Below are 5988 nucleotides of genomic sequence, written 5' to 3'. Positions count from 1 at the left end.
GTGAGTGACGTAGCTCTCAGTTGGAGGAATGAGGCCCAAATTATTGCCTCATTGGAGTAAAAGGCTATGCCGGGGGATTCAGGAGAGGAGGTGTGTGAAAGGTTATTTCAACCTCCTAAAAATATCTCTAGATTCTGGTGACTTCTCTCCATCCCCCATTGTGACCTCCTGTATCAGGGTCCAGGACCTGCTGTAACAGATTACCTCAAAGTGGGTGACTTAAGACATCAGAAATGTATTCTCTCACAGTTCTAGAGGCCAGAAGTCTGAAGTCAAGATGTAGGCAGCGCCTCCCTCCCTCCCAAGGCTCTGGGTGGGGTTGGGGGGGTAGGGGGTGGGAGGGGGGTGGGGTGGTCCCTCCTTGCCTCTTACAGCCTCTGGTGGCTCCAGGCGTTCGTTACCCTGTGGCTGCAGCCCTCTGTCTTCCTGAGGCCTTCTCCGCTTCTCTGTCTCTCCTCTGGGTGTCTCTTATTAGGATATTTGTCATTGGATTTAGGGCCCACCCAGGTAATGTAGGATGAGCTGATTTCACAATCCTTAATTATATCTGCAAAGACCCTTTGTCCCAAAAAGTTCACATTCACAGGTTCTAGGACCTGGGGGTCACCCTTCAACCCCTGTGTACAGCTCCGGACACCATCATCCAAGCCGGGCCACTGCAACAACCTGTCTCCCAGCCTCCAGCCCGTGCAGCCAGAGGGGTCTTACAAAACCAGAGGCCAGCCCCATATCCCTCCCGAATTAACTCTCACAGCAGCTCACTGGGCCTCGGCAAGCAGCCTGGACCCAGCGCTTGGCCCCGGGGACCCCTCAGGCATCCGTCCCTCTGCTGCCCTCCCCCAACCCCGTTCCCACCACACTGCCCTGCCCTTGGTTCCCACGGGGGGGTCTAAGCCTGCTCTTGCCCTCAGGCCTCCTCCATGTTTCCACAACCTGGGACTGCCCTGGGCTCCACCTGGATGACTCGCTCATCGCTCATCAGCCAAACCTCAGTTCAGATGCCCCTCCCTTGCCAGCCTCGGCTGAGTTAGGGGCCTCCTCTGAGCTCCCACAGCCCCTGGGCCACCGCTGTCATGAGTTATGGCGGTGGGTTATAGCGTGGGCTCACTAGTCTTCGCTGTCTGCGCGGGGAGCTCGGCCAGAGAAGGCCCATGTCGCCCACACCCATCTCGCTCACTGCAGATGGTCGCCAGCCACCATCCAGCTGGTGTCCTATGTTGTTCCTGGGGGGCATGAATGTCAGCCGCGGCTGGACCTTTCCCTCCACCTCCCACCCCTGCCCATCTTCCTTCCTCAGAGTCTTGAGGAACACTTTTTTTTTCACCTTTAAAATCTTAAGTTCCATTTGAATGTGTGTTTTATTGCAGCTTTATTGCAATATAATTTACATATCATACAATTGGGCTATTTAAAGCGTACAAGTCGATGGTCTTTAGTATATTCAGAGTTGTGCAACCATCACTGCAATCAAATTTAGAATATTTTCATTGTCGCCAAAAGAAATCCTATACATATTAGCAGTCACTCCTCATTTCCCTCCAACTGCTCCTTCTCCCCAGCCCTTGGCAACCACTAACCTGCTTTCTGTCTCTAGAGATTTCCCTATTCTGGACATTCCATGGCAATGGAATCCGACAATCTGTGGTCTTTTGTGACTGGTTTCTTTCATTTAGCGTCCTGTTTTTGAGGCTCATCCACATTGTAGCATGTATCAGGACCTCATTCTCTTTTATTGTCTGACTAATATTCCATTGCATGGATAAACCATAAATGTTTACCCATTCACCAGTGATGGGCACTGGGTTGTTTCCACTTTTGGATTATGAACAAGGCTGCATGCAAGTTTTTGTGTGGTAGTATGTTTTCACTTCTCTTGAGTATATACCTTGGAGTGGTGAATGTGGGTTTTTTTTCCTTTTTTCTTTTTTTTAAGCAGACTCCACAACCAACCCAGGACCCTGGGATCATGACCTGAGCAGAAGGCGGACTCTTAACTGACGGATCCACCCAGGTGCCCCTAAAAATAACTTCTATTTTAAATTGCAAACATGATACATTAGGGATCACCCAAATGACCAATTAGAAACAAGAAAATATAGACACAGCCCATAATCCCCACAAACAAAGATATCTGGTGTCCGGCCCTGCAGACACCCTCTTTGCTCGCATTTACTCACGTTGTGCCTGAACAGGCCGCCGTGTGTGTAGAAACTGACAACCCCCGGCCCGTGCAGAAGACAGCCTATATCTGCCTCGGCCTGATCCCTCCTGTGACCATCCATAAAGAGCCATTCAGTACAGAGGAGAAATGAAACCAGATTTGACTTCAAAGGACAAACAGCTAGGAGAATGGAGGATTTTCAGCTGTCTAAAGACAGCTTTTCAGGGGGCTAAAACCTCTCTTTGGGGAAAAAGAAAAAAGGCCTTAAAAACAAAGGAGGCCAAATCCCAACAAAAACCTGGGGAATCATTATATCAAGGTGGATGGATTACAAGTGACTTATTTTCTTTTAAGAAATGTTAATGATACAATATTGTCGTTATAATGTTTTACCACTAAAAAAGATTCTAAGAAGCCTTTGAGGGTTTCCTGATGAAAAAGAATGATTTTATGAAACTCAGCAATTCTTAAGAAGGGTGCAGCCAAAAAGGCTTTCTTGCTCCTTTATAGTTTCTTCCAAGAACTGGCTCTCGGAGACAGAGGCCGAGCTAGCAGACAGCCGCAGACCTGTGGGAAGCTGTAAAGATCTCAGCTCCAAGACAGAGCTGCTTAGGAGCATGGAGGAAAAAGCAGGTAAGAAGAGGCATTAAAATTCTCTCCCTTGGGGCACCTGGGTGGCTCAGTCGTTAAGCGTCTGCCTTCGGCTCAGGTCATGGTCCCAGGGTCCTGGGATCGAGCCCCGCATCGGGCTCCCTGCTCTGTGGGAAGCCTGCTTCTCCCTCTCCCACTCCCCCTGCTTGTGTTCCCTCTCTTGCTATGTCTCTGTCTGTCAAATAAATAAAGAAAATCTTAAAAAAAAAAAGTTCTCTCCCTTATGGGGCCCTGGGTGGCTCAGTCAGTTAAGCGTCTGCCTTCAGCTCAGGTCATGATCCCAGGGTCCTGGGATCGAGGCCCGCATCAGGCTCCCTGCTCAGCAGGAAGCCTGCTTCTCCCTCTCCCACTCCCCCTGCTTCTGTTCCTTCTCTCGCTGTGTCTCTCTCTGTCAAATAAATAAATAAAATCTTGAAAAAAAAAATTCTCTCCCTTTAAAACAACTGTGGGGAAAAAAAATAAAATAAATCTACTGTGGGGAAAAATTGGAAATTTTTTTTTTTTTTAAGATTTTATTTATTTGGGGCACCTGGGTGGCTCAGTCGTTGAGCGTCTGCCTTCGGCTCAGGTCATGATCCCAGGGTCCTGGGATCGAGCCCCACATCGGGCTCCCTGCTCCGCGGGAAGCTTGCTTCTCCCTCTCCCACTCCCCCTGCTTGCGTTCCCTCTCTCGCTGTGTCCTTCTCTGTCAAAGAAATAAATAAAATCTAAAAAAAAAAGATTTTATTTATTTATCTGAGAGAGAGAATGGGAGACAGAGAGCATGAGAGGGGGAGGATCAGAGGGAGAAGCAGACTCCCCGCTGAGCAGGGAGCCCGATGTGGGACTCGATCCCGGAACTCCAGGATCATGACCTGAGCCGAAGGCAGTTGCTTAACCAGCTGAGCCACCCATGCGCCCCAAAATTGGAAATTCTTAACCGTTCATGACCAGTAAGGAAGGCTGTACCTACATATTTTTTTTTAATGCCTTGCTGTGTAAGTATCCATTCCCAAACTGTATGTTCTTATGAGCATCCCTTCTTAAACAGTGATGAGCAATTGTAATATTTATACCCAAGTGTTTGAGAAAGAGCCCTACTTGGGTGCCAGGTGCCTCAGTCGGTTAAGCATCTGATTCTTGATTTTGACTCAGGTCATGATCTCCCAGTTGTGGGATCGAGCCCTGCTTTGGGCTCAGGCGTGGGTGTGGAGCCTGCTTAAGATTCTTTCTCTTCCTCTCCCTCTGCCCCTCCCCCTTCTAAAAAAAAAAAAAATATATATATATATATAAAAGAGTCCCACTATTCTAAAAAGTACCATTAAGTAGAAAAACATGCTTATTTACTCAACCGCACAATGTAGAGGTGGCAGGATGCCTGGCAGAGAAGCTGCTACCTTCCCCACCTTCACCCAGGACAGACATTGCTAAGTGATGACAGCACTCTTTCCCACAAATCTGAAGAAAGTCGCGGTAGCCCTGTTCTTCTCAAAAGGCAGCTTCTAGGAGTGGATGGATGTGGGTGCAAACCCAAGACGCCACCTACTGGCAAAGCTTCCTAATTGCAGGCTGAGTACCTAGAGAGGACCAGTTCTGAGCCCCCAAAGCCAGACAAAATGACAGGACGTGAACTCTTCAGCCTAGTCTTGCATAAATACGATAGCCCTCATAGAGAAGAGCTTTGAATTTCAACATGAAGTTTCCTTGCTTTAGGAAATCAAGAGATTGGCCAATAGAAGCATTTCAAGCAACAATGAGTAGTAGCAAAAAGCCTTTAGGAAACCCTAGATTTTCCCCCGACGTTCTCTTTTCCAAAGGCTGACCCTTCTGTCTGTCCCAGCCCTCAGGTCCCCAGGCTGCCCAGATGCCTCATTCTGCAAACTATGTGTCACATGCTTCAGATTCAACATGGGCACTTTTCCCTGAGCAGAGGTGCCAGCCACTGGGCAAGAAGCTCATTTAAATGCTTCTCATAGGAGGGCCTGGGTGGCTCAGTCCTTAAGCATCTGCCTTCGGCTCAGGTCATGATCCCAGGGTCCTGGGATCAAGCCCCACATCGGGCTCCCTGCTCTGCGGGAAGCCTGCTTCTCCCTCTCCCACTCCCCCTGCTTGTGTTCCCTCTCTTGCTATGTCTCTCTCTGTCAAATAAATAAAACCTTTTTTAAAAAAGTAAATGGTCCTCATAGCAATCTACCCTGGGAGGTAGCTGCTGCTATCTCCATTTTCCAAGCAAGAACACTGAGGCTCAGGGAGGGGAAGCAACGTGGCCAAGGTCACACAGGGAGGAAGACAAAGGCAGGACTGAAACATCCTCCTGGTCAACCGGGGCTACAAATCTCACAACGTTAGCCCCATATTGGGCCCCTTCCTGAAAACAGGCTGTCCTTCTTGCTGAAGGACTCCAAGGCAGGTAGGTGTGCCCCTGGGAATGTCCCCCTGGGACAGGGCACAAGCAGCCCAGATGGGCCAGGGGCCCCTATCAGGAGGGAGATGGCCACAGGGCAGGGGACCACAGGGCCGATTCTGGACCTGGACAGCCCTGACCACGCGCTCCAGGGGTCTGGAGCCAGACGTTGGGTCCCACTCTGCCACGGCTAGCTAAGCAGTTCATCAGCCTCCCTGGCTTCACTTGCTTGGGCAGAATACCTCTGCATGGGCCGCTGTGATAATGTGTGCAGTCTGCAGTCCCCTAGATAACGGCCTGGGGTTGACCCAGTAGGAAGCAGGTCAATGCTGACCCCCCTTTTCCCCGCCCCCATGTTCCTCTCCACCACCCTCTCCTCCTTCAGACTCATATCTCTGTCTCTGCCTGTGTGACTCTATGAGGACCTGCCCTCTCTCCGTGTCAGGCTCAAGCTCCTCTATGCGGACCTGAGGACTCAGTCTCTCTCCATCTCTGACCCTCCTCTTCTCTGTTTCCGTCTTCCCTCCCCCCTCTTCCTCCCTCCCTGGGATCAGGGGGACGACTCAGCCAATTTCAGCTTTGCGTGGCTCTGGCCTGCAGACACGGGGCGGGGGGGGGGGGGGGGGGCTGCCCTGGCTGTCTGCCAACCCAATTCCTGGGACGGGCCTTTCCCTCTGGCCCTTCCCACCTCTCTGTCACCTCCCTGAACAATGTCCATTCGGGTGTGTCCCGAGCAACCAGAAGCCCTGGGCCAGGCCTGCTGAGGACAGGAGCTTGGGGGTCCTCCCGGGGA

This window comes from Halichoerus grypus, chromosome 13 (assembly GCF_964656455.1).
Source record: "Halichoerus grypus chromosome 13, mHalGry1.hap1.1, whole genome shotgun sequence".
Lineage (NCBI taxonomy): Eukaryota > Metazoa > Chordata > Mammalia > Carnivora > Phocidae > Halichoerus > Halichoerus grypus.
Note: the sequence above shows the minus strand (reverse complement) of the source record.